Source organism: Xyrauchen texanus, chromosome 4, assembly GCF_025860055.1.
Source record: "Xyrauchen texanus isolate HMW12.3.18 chromosome 4, RBS_HiC_50CHRs, whole genome shotgun sequence".
Classification (NCBI taxonomy): Eukaryota; Metazoa; Chordata; class Actinopteri; order Cypriniformes; family Catostomidae; genus Xyrauchen; species Xyrauchen texanus.
The window spans coordinates 27,853,851-27,868,942 of NC_068279.1; the positions used below are offsets into that span (position 1 = coordinate 27,853,851).

At 36.4% G+C, this 15,092-nt stretch overlaps 1 pseudogene; it reads right to left on the reverse strand.

The window, feature by feature from the left end:
• Positions 1-1,034: 1,034 nt before the first annotated feature.
• On the reverse strand, positions 1,035-12,119 carry LOC127641134 (phospholipase D1-like; annotated as a pseudogene).
• Positions 12,120-15,092: the final 2,973 nt, after the last annotated feature.

The following is a 15,092-nucleotide window of genomic DNA, read 5'->3' on the forward strand; positions in this document are numbered from 1 at the left end:
GTGAACTATCCCTTTAAAAATGTCTGAACAAATATAGACAGTAATAAAAAAGCACAATTGTCAGTTTATAAAAAGTGCTAAATGACAAAGTAAATAAAAATTAAACTTGATTGTTTGACGTGATTGGAGTGTTATTATGTTATTAATGGTATTATCTACAGTGGTCAAAACCTAAAAGATTCTGTTAATGTGCAGTCACATATAGCATGCTATATTATTTGTACCTAAGTACACAGGCTGATTTGTAATAGCTTGTAATACATATTAAAAATTATATAGTAAAATAGGGCATTGCCAATATAAGCTTTGCTTTTCTGGCCTCCAGTGTGTTCTACTTGTATTGATACCCCTCCCAAATAGAAAGTGGAATCGTCTGAATAGCTGACATTATTACATAACAATTTCTCCTGGTTGTCATGGAGATGGGGGTGTTGGTAAATGAGCTGAGACCCCCCCCACCATGTTTAATGTCCCACCTGATCACTGCCCCTTTCAAAAAACGTAAAGTATGCCCCCACCCTTATCTCTGTTTTTCCAGTTGTGTGGTTTATGTATTTTTTCCTGCTTTTTCTTTATCTCTTCCTCTCTCTCTCAGCAGTCAAGACCAAGTCAGCTCATTATACCCATCACTATAACAACCACAAATGTTCTGAGAGATTTGCAGCCACTGCATTGAGAGGTGTTGTGCACGCAGGAAAGATAAATAAAGAGAGGCAAAAGAAGGTAAAGCAATGCTATCCACCCACGCATATTCACAGCAATAAATGTACATTCTGTTCCTCTTTCATTTAAAATACTCCACTTGAGCTCTCTCATTCGCCCTTTTTCTCTTTTTCCTTTCATCTCTCCTTATTTAAACCTTGATATGCAGTAATTTACATTCTGTTCCATCTTGAATATTCAGATAGCTACATTCATGAGCATAATGGACATTGGAGTATATCACTATAATTTCTTGATATATTTTGCAACAATATTGTACTCTTCTACTGGTGTAAACATGTTTATTTTCTGATACACTGTTCTGTGGTTAGTGGTCAGAGCTAATCATCAATTTATAACCACTTTCTTTAGTCCAAACCAAACTGAAAATTGTGTGATCATCACACTAAAACTACAGTATCTTCAAGCTCAGTTAGATCAGAGGATTTGATATTTTTAAAATTAGTAAAAAATCCATTCATAGTTAGTTCAGAGGATGTGTGATATTTTTAAACTTAAAAAAAAAAAAAAAAAATCAGTTCAGTTAGTTCAGTGGAGGTGTTATTATTTTTAAATCAGTTCAGATTTACATTTATGCATATAGCAGACGTTTTTATCCAAAGCGATTTACAGTGCACTTATTACAGGGACAATCCCCCCGGAGCAACCTGGAGTTAAGTGCCTTGCTCAAGGACACAATGGTGGTGGCTGTGGGGCTCGAACCAACAACCTTCTGCTTAACATTTCAGTGCTTTAGCCCACTACACCACCACTACTCCTAGACAGGATGTTTTTCCCCCTCATCTATTGTTTCACTTGCATACTTTAAACTGCACTGTTTGACATTCTTCCCTGCTACGTCCACACCTCGGTAGGAACCATTCCTTCTTTGCTTTTAAGTGATGGGAGCAAGTTCTCCTCACACAGAAAGTGCAACGGGAAATGGACCAGGATGCCTCTGATGGCCTGTAGTTCTTGGCTGGCTTTCTCAGTCTGACTTCTAAGGCTGAGGTTCTCAGTGTTCACACGCTCCACCAGCTCATGCAAGCTGTGGATCGAGTACAAAGGAAGACATCGGAAGACCTACACCATAAAGGAAAGACCGAAAATAACTTTAGTAAAACCATTTTAGTGATGTCACAATTATGAGGCCAATATAGAGTCTTAGTATTCTGAATCTGAACTTTTAAAACGAGGCCAAACCTTTCTCAGGAAAAAAGTGAAAGTTTAAAATTGTAACGGCATAAAGCCTAAAAAATGATGCTGATGATGTTGCTTATTGAAAATAAACTTGTTTTTCAAAACCTGAGACTTGACACTAAAAAAACAAAATGGCTAATCCATAAAATGGCTCCACACAAAATCCCAAATTTAAAATGAAAACATTTTAGAAATAAAATCCATAACTACTACAACAGCACCTTTTGAATCCCAGCAATTAGCATTGTAAGCATAAACACATTGGTAATATTACCAGTGAAATGTATAGGAGTGGCGCTACTGTCTAAGGCTTTACTGCAGGACAGCAAATTACAGTAATTACAGGTTTTGCCTTTGTTTAGACCTGCATTCAGTGCATTCGCCCTATGTATCAGTTCAAATCATGCATAGTAACTTTAAATGAAAACCTTCTGTTAAGGACATCAGAAAGATACATAAATTATAGTCACAGTATCCAGAATGAGACTACAAGCTTCATCCCTCACCTTCTCTTTAGATGAGAGCATTTGACAGGGCAATTTTGTTCCAAACATTGTTGAAGAAATGATCACTGACTGGGTCATCAATGTTGAGAGCTGGGTCAGATTTCGCTCGTTTCCAAGGATCCAGAGACCCTAGTTATTGAACTACAGTAAATACATGTACCTACAAAAAAACAACAACAACAACCTAATATAAACTAGTCCTCTTTTTACTTTTTGCAATCAAAGCAATTGCCATTCTCTATCTTCAAAATAGCTGATGTTACGATCCCGGGTTGTCTGCCCCGTGTTTTCTGTTTCACTCTCCACTGATCACGTTCCATGTCACGTTTTCCTTGTTGTCCGCCCCGTGTTTCACTGTCCTTGTATAAACTACATTTCCCACAATTCCCGACCTCCCTCACTGCCTGCACTCATCATTGTTCTCACCTGTGTCTCATTTAGTCTTCATTGTGTCTGTCTATTTAAACCCTGTTGTTTTCCCTTTCCTTTGTGGTTTGTTATCGTTTCATGTTTGCTGTTCATGCGCCTGATGTTAATTTGCGGTCGTCCGAGGTTTGTCAACTTGTGTTCACCCGTGTGTTATTTTGTGTTTGAGTTTATTTTTCCCATCGTGGACTTTTCTTTTTTCCCCAGTGTTGTTTATCTGTTTATGCTTGTTAATAAAAACCGCAGTTGGAACCGCACCTCCCGTCTGCCTTCTCCTGACTTCCCACTGCATAACTGCTGAGGAGCGGAGGTAAGAGGTACAAGTACAGTTAAAAAAAAAGCTAAAATTAATCTGAAAAATATTTAGATTCCACATTCAGAATACATTGAAATCAACCTAGTTTCCGTTCAATAGTTTGACACTTCCCCACCGAAGTATCATTATATGAATTACTAATTTCTCATCTAATCACGTTAAGCTACAATCACACAGAGTTAATTTAATAATACGTTTAACTCTATCAGCTAATTTTTTTTTTTTTATATATTTTACTTCAAGTCTGATCAGAAGTTATTCATCAGTGTACATCAGTGCTGAGTCAACTTTAAAAAAAAAAAAAACACAAACAAACAACAAAAATCTGTTCATTCAACAAACTCATTTAGGGTGATTCAGTGCACCCCAATGTCTGCCAAAGGGGGAATATATCTGTAGAAAATCTCACACAAGTAAAAATGTTAAATGTGCAAACACAAACCATTTGCTGTCGGATAAGGGGATAAATTAAATCTAATCAGATGATCCAGAGACACGCATTAACATGCACACAAAACACAATCGCTTGAGGTCATGTCCCAAAACCAGTAGTGAAAGGTGCTACAGGCACACATCATTAGAAGCATCTCCCCTGTTTCCCTTGGCAACCAAAAGATGTTCTGTTAGCTGGCAGTAAGGAACACAACGTACCAACACAAATTGCTTCACTTATGCATGCACACACACACACACACACACACACACACACACACACACACCTCACTCTTTCACTCACACACTCCCACACAGATAGGGGAGAAAGTTGGACAAAAGAGATGCTGAGGTGCTTCGCTGCACTAATGCAGATCTATCATAACTACTGCTACAAAACCACTCGCATTAGAGATATTTTAAGACCATGACAAATCAAGGCTTTTCATTGAGAGATATGAAAAAGAGGAAAAGTGATTGGCTATTGGTGATTAGATGGCTATTAATAATTAGACGTTTCACTAACATGCACACAAAAGGTAAAAAAAGGATTTAATTAATCAAATGCTTTGTTAAATTGTTATTACAGTCATGACTTTTCTTGACCTTTTCAAAACTGGAACACACCATTTTAAAATTCCTGGTTTTTCCAAGACAGTGGGAACCCTGTTCATTTACACCATTTGTTTGAGACTGGTGATAACCGATCTTTTTGGATTCTACACAAAGTTTTACTTTGAATAAGTATTTTGAGACCTGAAGCATTTCTGTCACAAAGCTTCCTCATTTTGTCCTGGACACACAGGATTCCCACCTTTTTCAAGGCACAATTCTCCAGAACATTTCCAGGACATGTTATGCACCCAAAAAGTGTAATATTTAAGCAAAAACACATGCTTCCATGTAAATAGAGCTTTTATTTTGGCATTTCTGTTTGTTTTTGACAGTAGTTTCTCACCTCCACATAAGCAGTTTGCTCGATGGCCCAGTATGATTATTAATTCCCGTAAAGCTGATTCAATTAAATAAATATATAGTCCCACCAGGATTTCGAGACACCTTTTCTTGATTTTTACGGACAAAATGACTGAATTTGCTATGGATTTTCTCAAATTTTGCAATGCAATTTGCATAATTTTGGGGATTGTTATGCAGTGAAAACTCACAAATCATCATTATATACCTCTGTAATTGTCAATTACATGTAAATATTTTACTGAATAATAACTAAATATGCAGTTAGCAAGCAAGCAATAAAAAATTACACACAAAAACACCATACATTTAGGTGAAACTTGTGGTTATTGGAAGAACCTTAATTATTTTTGTATAAAACTGTTCTGCCTCAGACAATGCAAGAAAACTTATCTAAGGTTAAAATAAACATACAATAAAACTGTAAACTAAAAACACACACGAGGATTCAATAATTAGGCCTGTTGCCATTATTACGTTGTCAGATATTTAAATCTGGTATATGGCCACATACAAATTTTTTTAAAAACAATACAATTAGGCTAGAGTTCATATATTTCAGCATATATGTACAAATGTAAATACCGCAAATAATGCAGAGATTGGTTGTATCTGCAAAAATTCTTGCGCTCGCAAGATAGCAAAATCCTGGAAGGACTGACTTTAGAGTGCTTTTTGTCATCTCACACACACACAAGAGCATGCATGATGAGGTGTTTTCAGTGTATGAACGGCAAGCTCTTCGCATTAAATTTTAATCGTGCATCATTTGCAGATTATTTATTTATTCAATTACATTTTTGTTTAATTATCCCACTAGGACATATCTAAATTTTTATTTGATTAATTGTACATTCAAATAAGTCAAATTCCACAACATTCTGCATTTTTTGCAAATGGCATTTTTACGACTAGATTCCTTGTTTTCCGCATACTACATGAGTGAACCCAGTGTGAATTCATTTAAAAAAAATAAAAAATCTGTGGTCCGACTGTCAGGTGTACTGTATCATTTTCCTACAGTATTTAAAGTGCTGAGCATGACTTTTATCAGAAAAGACAACAATAATAGCCCAATAATAATAAACATTTTGATTTTCAATAATGTCCTTTGGTCATTGTAAAGCGCATTCACAAAAGTTGAGACGTCAACACTCCGCTCAACGCCAGCGTCAAGCAGTGCTTTGCCCTTCCACATGACAAGCATTGCAGAAAGCGTCACAGAGGGGCACATTTATGAGCTTGCCATGCTCGAAAGCGGGAGGTGTGCATGTAGCCTATTCGAAAACCATGTAGCCTATTTGGAAGAGAGAAAATGGCAATTGCTTTGATTGCAGAAAATAAAAAGAGGACCAGTTGGGTTGTTGTTGTTGTTTTTGTTTTTTTTTTGTAGGTAAATGTAATTACTGTAGTTCAATAACTAGGGTCTCTGGATCCTTGGAAACGATCGATAAGGTAAAAATGTAGCCTATTCCAATAAATTATGAGACATTCAATATCTCTTCATAATTTTGGACAGTTTTCAAATATTTATTGTAGCTTTGTACTATCAAAGACATCATTTATGTGAGGGAAAAAACGTGTGTGAAAAACACTTTGGTGTGAAGTTGGAGACGAGGTTGCACAAACACCTCACCTTGAAAGAAGACGAGAGTAGCCTAAATGGCTGCAGTCAGGCGAGGAATAAAATACGTGCTGTCAAGTCAGACATTTCTTACATCTCGTAGTGGACTAGACACCTACGAGATCAAAGGGAAATATCGCGGGATTCACGTTCATGCGCTGTTGCTGATAAAGTGAATTTAATTTAAATCTGTTGTTTTAAAATTAAAATAAATACGATGAAAAGACACTTAAATGTACCCGTTATAGAATTTCGCCAATAAGACGTGTCTTTCCATCCTATTTGAGATATTTCAGAAATATAATAAAAGTCACATCCCATTTAGGCTAAAGGTCGCACTGCCAGAGTGTTGGGAATATTCACAGATAATTTATACACATAAAACATGATATTAGAGATAAAAAAAAAAAAAAATCTATTTTTACAAGATAACAAAACATAAAATTTGTTTAAGCCAATGAGCATTTAGCTGTGTTGTCAGCAAGTCGTTTCCCATCATGCCTTTAGTCAGGCACAGTCGGAGAAGAACAACTGCGCTACCTCTTTTTTTTTTTTTTTTTTGTCATTATTGCCAAAAAAGGATACAAATCACAAGTGACTTATCAAAATATACATAACAATTTTCAAACATAATATGTAAACAAAATACAAGAATTTTGCCAGGGGAAGCTTATAGGTAATTAAAACGAAAAAGAGGTAGGCCTAATGACCACGCCACCTCGACGTCGTGAGAGTTTATTGGCATACGTCATCATGACATCACAGCAAGTCGGACCACACTCGGACACATTTCTAATTGACATGCACCTTGCGGTGAGCACAGATTTTGCTAATTTCAAATGAGCCTTTTGATGTATTTGGCAGCACTGACGTGAGCCATGTGAAAGCCATTCAACATGTATAAACATAAGTCACATTTATGCATTACAGCACTTCCACCCTTTTCTCTCTGTGCACTTTTATGCATTAACAGCACTTCCACCCTTTTCTCTCTGTGATAAACAAGGTAGAATCATGCCGATGCTGAAGTAAACGAACAACATGCCCCTCTCATTCAGTCGGTTGGTAGGCCTACATGTATCAGGTCATTCAGTTTCACGAGTGCCGCTTCTCGCTGTGTATGCACCAAGCACGCGATTGGCCGTAGCTGTAACCAATCAAGCGATCTGCCTCGGTCGGACCGTGATTGCCAAGCACACGACTGGACACTGCTGTAAGCAATCACACGATTGTAAGTGCCCTTATCCATTGACATTTTTTCACAATGCGCAGCCGCAGGCAGTGACAAACCGATACGAATTTGTGTATTTGACTCCTATTAAGAGTCCTGATCGTTACCATGTTTTTGTGTTACCACGTTATCATGTAACTAAAATCTAGCAGGCAACCGTTTCACACTAAAATATTTTCCAGGACATTTAGGTATTTTTCTAATTTTCCATGACTTTTCCATGAATGGAAAACTGCATTGCAAAATTCCAGGTTTCTAGGATGCGTGGGAACCCTGTACACACCTGAAGCACTCCTTTCGTAAGGCGAATGCTAATTGTCCAGCCTGGTACTCCTCTCCGTAATTCTTTCCTCATCTTCCACCAGCACCACCAGCTCGCTGTCACGACTGCCCAGCATGCGCTTGTCATTGATGTTGGGTGACCCTGATCACAACAGGAGTGGAAGGACATTTTGAAGAACTTTAGAAATGAACTACACTTCCACAATCAACCAGCAGATGGCTTTTTGAGCTCATCTTCACTACAGAAATAAGTATACTAGGCGTCAGAGACAGTAAGGAGGTCTGACTATATCTTCATTAAAAAAACAAAAACAATTCTTGATCAATATTTTGGTGTTGTTTTACAGTTCAAATATCTAAAACATCCTTAAAACAAGATTAATTAAAACGAGAAGCAAAATGTTTAAATTTTATTTATTTAGTAAACAAGTTTATTTTTATTAGTTTATTTTGTAATTGTAATTAAGTAGAAGAATAAGACTTTTTTTTTAGAGAACTGCAAAACATTTTGTTTTAAGCATTAAGATCACTCTGTTAGATTTGTCCCTTAAAACAAGAAAAAAAAAATTGCTAATGGGGTTAAAAAACTTCATTCATGATATTCTTTGAAAACAAGTCTTAAAAACAAATGCAATTTTGCTTCAAGTAAATTTATCTGGTTTTAAGGACGTTAATATTTTTTACTGGAAAACGAGTCAAAAACACTGGTTAAGAGTTTATTTTGCAGTATTGCAACTTATTGAATTTATTTGATCTCACATGTCTCACCTATAATGTAGTAACGGTCATCAGTTCTGTAACAGGCGAATGGCTGAGCTGAGAGTGTTTGCGCAGACTACACGGAGAAATATACTGTCTCCATTCATCCTGCACTGATAAGAAGATGGGGCAGTCATTAAAACAATAAATGGTAAACCAACTGTGTTATTGGTTAATGGGTTGAATGCTATAATGCATGGCTGAGAGAAAACTAAACAATAACACTTCAACTAAATAATTTAGTCACATATGAACAGAGAGAAGTGAAAGTGACAGATAGAGAACAAGACCGGATGCAAAACAACTAATAAAATCTAATCCTTAAAAATGTTTTAACAGAGTGGCAGAATTACACAATTATTTTCTTAATCAGTATTTTTGCCTTTTTTCAGTAACATTTCTAAACATCCTTAAAAAAAAGATAGACTTACTTTGAAGCTAGTAAGACATTGATTTCAAAGAATATATATTGAATTAAGCTTATTTTTCACACCCCATTGGCAAATTATTTTTTTGCTTAAGCATAAACCTCAATATTTTAGATTTACATTATTCTTAAAACAATAAATAATTTGCCATGGGGAAACATTCTATGATCTAAAACAAGTCTTATTATCATTCACAGTTTTGTTTCTCAAGTGAATTTCTCTTGTTTTAAGGATGTTAATATATATTGTATTGTTAGTAAAAAAAACAAAGGTACTGAAACATTTTTTTTTTTTTTGCAGTGCAGACAGCTAAATAGGTTTCTGTCAGACACTTACTTTGTTCCTTTAATCATGAAAGAATGGAGAATTCTCCTCGATTAATTGTCCTAAACAAACAAATAAAATCTCTCACTAATACATTATCTACAAATATTTTGAGTTGTGAGCGTGTGTATTAATTTAAATGTGTTTGCACCTGTAGGTGAAGTGCAGTATAGCCTGAATGGTATTTCCTCCTCCCTGACTGATGTCCCCTTCAAGGCCGGGCAGCAGAGGAATCACAACAAACACTCTGTATTTCTTCCCCTCACTATAACAACAGTTACACATACACTAAGGAAATAAACACAAGTTACACTATTTTTGTAATCCTAGAAAAATACATTAATTCTCACCAAATGTTCAAATAAAATTAGTTTTGCAGCGCTAGCACACCTGTGAGCAAACAGGATTTGTTTGTCAATCTCCGATGGTGTTGTGCACACTCTTTTCATCTGAGCAGCTGATGAAGAACTGATTCTGGAAAAAGAGGAGGAACAGAAAGATATATTGTTTACTTGTTTGCTAAACTCTGGGCTAAATCTGACATCAGGTACAGAATTAGCTGATAATCAATCAAATGAAAGTGGAGGGATACTGCTGTACTTTAATTGGTGGCTGAAAACAATCAAATCAGGCAAAATATTTACTAAACAAACACATAGAATGTGTATAACTTTGTGAATGATTCTATGATGATTCTGTAATTTCTATTGATCTTATTGTTTTTTCACTTTTAATCTTAATATAGTTTGAGGATAAATTACATTATTCCTAGTTTAACTGACTGGCATTAGGACCTTGTTTCTGGGCATGAGGCAGAGCACTATTGTGTTGCCAGCTGAATGCAGTAGAATCACATGATACTAGTGGGAGAGCAAACGGCACACTACTCCACAACACTGAGACTCGGTGTGTGAACAGAGCACAGTGCCTAACTGTATGTGTGTGTGTCAGAGGGAAATATTGGCTCACTAAGTTATAGAGTCTGTGTTACCTCTAAATAAATGTAATGTTCCCTCTTCTCAATAACGTGTACATATAGGCATTAAGGATAGATTGTTCAAATGTGCCAGCAGACCAGCGATCAACAGAAAGGAGAACCTGGGAGAAGGAAAGAGGGGAGTGTAATGTCAGAGAACTAAATACATGAGAAAGAGGAGAGAAAACAACATGAAATGTACACAATTTTGTGTACACAAGTATACCTGTACAGAAGCTTTTGTGGCTCCAGGGACAGTGAATTGAAGCTTTTTTGCTGTGCTGTGAGATTTTGGCAATAGGTACGGGTAGAAGTTGACCTTGTACTTGTTCTTAAAGCTCTTAAAATACATATATGTATAACAATGTCACTTACCAACATACTGCAATGATAAAAGTTTCTCCAGAAGATTAATAAAATAGTTATTTAAATTTGATTTCTGAACTTAGTGAAGTTCCAGTGTTGAATGAAGTGGCGTGCAAGATCTCTGGCTGCTTTCCCATGATGCACCGCACCCAGGTCTCGCCAGGGGATGCATGGCACCTGAGTTCTGTCAACATTGTCTGAGGGAGTAAAGCAAACATTAGATGCTAAACCTTTAATCAGTGTTTTTGATTAAACTGGTTTTGCTTCAGGACCCAAATTTCACATTGGATCTCACAGTAATAAAACTGTTTATCATACACCAAAAACGTAAACACAAATATCCTTAAAATCAAACATGAGATGTATTAATATTACCGTGAACTGCTTAGGCTCAACAGTATCCAATATTGGTTTCAAAATGTGTCTTGAATTGCAACGTATTCATGCCCTCAGCAGTCAATAACTCACGAAAACCTGTCAGTGCTGTTGTGACTAGTTATTTTGTTATCCTGTCCAAACTATGCATGATTATATGGTTAGTTGCATTTTATTATTTGCATTTAGCATTTTATTTTCCCTGCTATCAACAACCCTATCAGAACTGACCTGCAAGTCATCAGTGGAGAACCACTACCTTAAGTGACCCACATTTAATATAAAAAAGTACTTCTAGGTTGTAGTTCCACATTCATAAAAATTAAAAAGAGGTGAGAATTATAAAACCTACAGAGTTACTGTCTACCTTGAAATTGCTGGTCTTGCTGTGTTCAGTCTCTCTTTAAAAAGTTACTGTAATCTTTTCCCAGCCACAAGAGGGTGTTACAGCTTAGATCGACTTCATCCTCGCACTCTGGAGCTGACGCAGTTTCTGCCAGAGGAACTGCAGGGCTATCCACAGCATCAGACTGAGAGAGGGAGGGAAAAGAGAGATGGAAAGAGAGAAGAGTAAGGGATCAATACTTCATGTAAGGATAAATTATCACTCACGCTTATGTCTACTGGCGATACGTTTACCTCTGGGGCTGCCTCTGCATTATTTGCTGTTTGTTTAGGTACTAATTCACTCAGCCTATAGTCACTGTCATCCCACCTTCCAAAAGCAATGTCCAACCCACCCATGAAGGCCACTGATTGGTCAATGGCAACAATCTTCTCATGATGAGCCCAAAAGAGCACTACTGAGGCCACATGATCAGGCATCACCTAGGCAACAGAAATAAAGACTGAATCATATTTAACATGGCCTTGAATAAAAAACAGTAAGGAAGATGTAGTGGTATTTTCACTTAAGTGGAATTATTATATAAAACAAAAGAAAAGATGAAAAAAAGAGAAATAGGGTCTGGTTGTGTTTGGTCATGGTTGAGTTTGGTGGAGACAGAGAGTATGTAAAACACACTAGTTAAAGTTTGCAATATAGTTTATATATTTTATATATAGTTTATATATTTAAATTGCAATACACTAAAACATACAGAAACCAATAAATTGATAAAATATCATATCAACAGGTCTCTGCAGATTCCCACCCCTAATGTACACTGCATGCAGTGGTCTAAAGAGTAACTTTTCCATTCAGGGGCTGTAACTGTCCCAGGATTTGATTTTCAGGGACATTTTGTAATTTTATGAGGGCGTATTTTGTTCTAAACATAAAAAATAAACTGTTAACCTTTTTTTGAAATACTTCAGTTTAGTTCATTTTTTTTTTTTTTTTACTTAGTTCGCCATTTGATTAACCCTGTAAATCCTGACATATGAAACAATTGTCAAAAATGGTCAAATTCTTCTGCACATGGTTTTATTTTATGTATCATATTTGATACATTAGGCTTAAGAGGTAATTTTTCCTCCATTTAGTTTCCCAGATGAGTGTTTCCCATTTGGTGTTTTTACTCTTTTTTTTTCTTCCACAGCATTTAAATGTTTATTTTCTGCAACATTAGTTAATTAAATCTCTTTTTCCTGTCCTTTTGACTACCGTGGTGGCCAAAAATACTGGCACCCTTGGTAAATATGAACAAAGAAGGCTGTGAAAAACAAATCTGCATTGTTTATCCTTTTGATCTTTCATTAAAAGAATATCACAAACATCAAACTTTTAATTGAAGTAAAACAATTGAAACGGGAAATATTTCATTTTTAAATAAATATTTTTCTCCAAAACATATTAGCCACAATTATTGGCACCCTTTTATTCAATACTTTTTGCAACAATACTCTGCCAAGATAACAGCTCTGATTCTTCTCTTATAATTCCTAAAGAGGTTAGAGAACACCTGACATGGGTTCTGAGACCAATCGTTCATACAGAATCTATACTGATTATAAATATAACCCTTTGTAAAGTTTCCATAAGATACATTTCTGTGTGCAAATGGCATTTTTAACCTGTAAACCTTAATGTATCAAATTTAATACACATAATTTCAACAGTAACTTAAACATAGTGCTTTGAAACAACCATAGGCTAGTATAAAGCAAATATTTATTGTAAAAAAAAAAGTCAATAACTAATCATAAAGTTACTTTGAACATTTAAAATAAGCTGTTATTTATTCCAGTATAGAGTCACTGACCAATTTAAAATATAAATTTTTTTTTTACTACAAATAACCACTAGATTGTGCCATAAGCATGTGAAACTTACATACCATAGGTTGTCTGGCTCATTTTCTTGAACAAACTGTGAAACAGGAGACCTCAAACATTGTGTATCATATTTGATACAAACAGCGTTATAGGGTTAATTAGATTGAGAATGAATTACCTCTTACTCATAAAATATGCCAACGGTTTATGCCATAGCATGTATGATTAAGGCCTTGAATAGAATATAAAGATCTTCATCAGATGTTACAAATAAAAAACAAGAGGAATTCATTACAGGGACATTTTTTTGCCCCCACATTATAAAGTTTCTGGGCATTTTTGTCACTATTGGTGGCATGTTTGCCATGAGTCCCCCTTAATTTCTGCCCCTGGTCTAAAGTGCTTTTACAGTAAATAAACAGAAAGAGTGGCAGGGAGGACGGAATAAAATAGCAGTATTGAGTTTACCAAACCTTAATTTCGGGGTGCAGATTCATGAGTGTTCTCTTGTTGTTGCCACTTTTAAAACCCAGAGCCAGTTTCAACTCCTTAAACAACAGCACACACACCTTCACTCCCTGTTCCTAAACACCGCACACACAGCAGGGAGAGAGGGGTCAGCTTAAAGTTCAGTCCAACCCATCTAAAACTATCTGAACTAAATTGACACAGTCTGACAGTTGGAGTGCTTTTCACTCACAGAATTTCTGTTTGCAGGGTTCCCACACCTTTTGAACAATGAATTGTCATGGTTTGTGCCGATTTCCAGTCTTTCATGATAACTGGATAAGGATTTAAAAAAAAAACATTTTATGGAGATTACACTCACAAAGAGCCATTCCTAGCCATTAACTAGACAAATGTACATTAAATATGAACATTTCCATGACTTCACCAGGGCTGGAAATCCCAATTTTAGAATTCCTTGATATTTCCAGATTTCAATGACCATGGGAACCCTGTGTGTGTGAAGGAGAGACAGATAGAGGGAGAGAAAAGGTTTTATCTCCATACTGCTTTGCATTTGAGAATCTTGTCCAGGCGCCAGTATGTTCCTGTTGCTGGATGTTTGAGGAAAACCTCCGAACTGAGCCTGTGCAGAAAGACACTCATCAAATTATATCATATTACACACAAATCTCCCTTTAATATAAAACACCTAACTGAGAGACTGAAATGTAATACCTTTGTTTTTGGTTCAAATTAACTTGATTTGAAAAGTAGCATGACAGAACAATGAAATCAGTATTGTGTAACTGAAATATCTCAAGATACTACCCAATGTAGGCCATGTACATGTGTGTGTGGTTGAGCACTGACCACCAATCAGTGATGAAGATCTCCTTGGTTTGTTCCAGTGCATCAGCCACGTCTGCGAAATACCCATTCCCATTGACATACCTGTCAATCAACCAATCAGTTTTTGCTACGCTAATTCACAGATCAGAGTCCACCAAACTTGATACACAGTCGAGGAAAACACTTCTTTGGTGATTTAGTTCCTACTTCGCACAAACACTTGCTTATGAATGAAAGTGAATACCGCACAAAGTCTAGAGTGACCACACCTTTACACAAAAGAAAGTACATCTTTGAAATATTCAATAAATACTCACACCACTTTGTGAGTGTATCTTGTCTGGGTGGGGTGAAGCCTTTGAAGCGGTGTGTCTGGCTGAAATCACAGGGCTCAGAGAGACTCCGAATCTTGTGACTCCACCACTGAGCCTGCCAGTAGCTACTGCACTTAATTAACGGCCTCCTACAAAACACACACACACCAGCTGCTGCTGCACATTGCTGTAATATCTTTGCTAAACAATCAGACAGATCAGTTCCAGTGGTAGGAAGACTTCCTAATCTTGGTTCTGAAACCTAACCAATACTAATGATCAGCTCTTGACAGATCCAGATCCTCAGTAGTGCACCAATTACCTGCTGAAGTTCTCAATG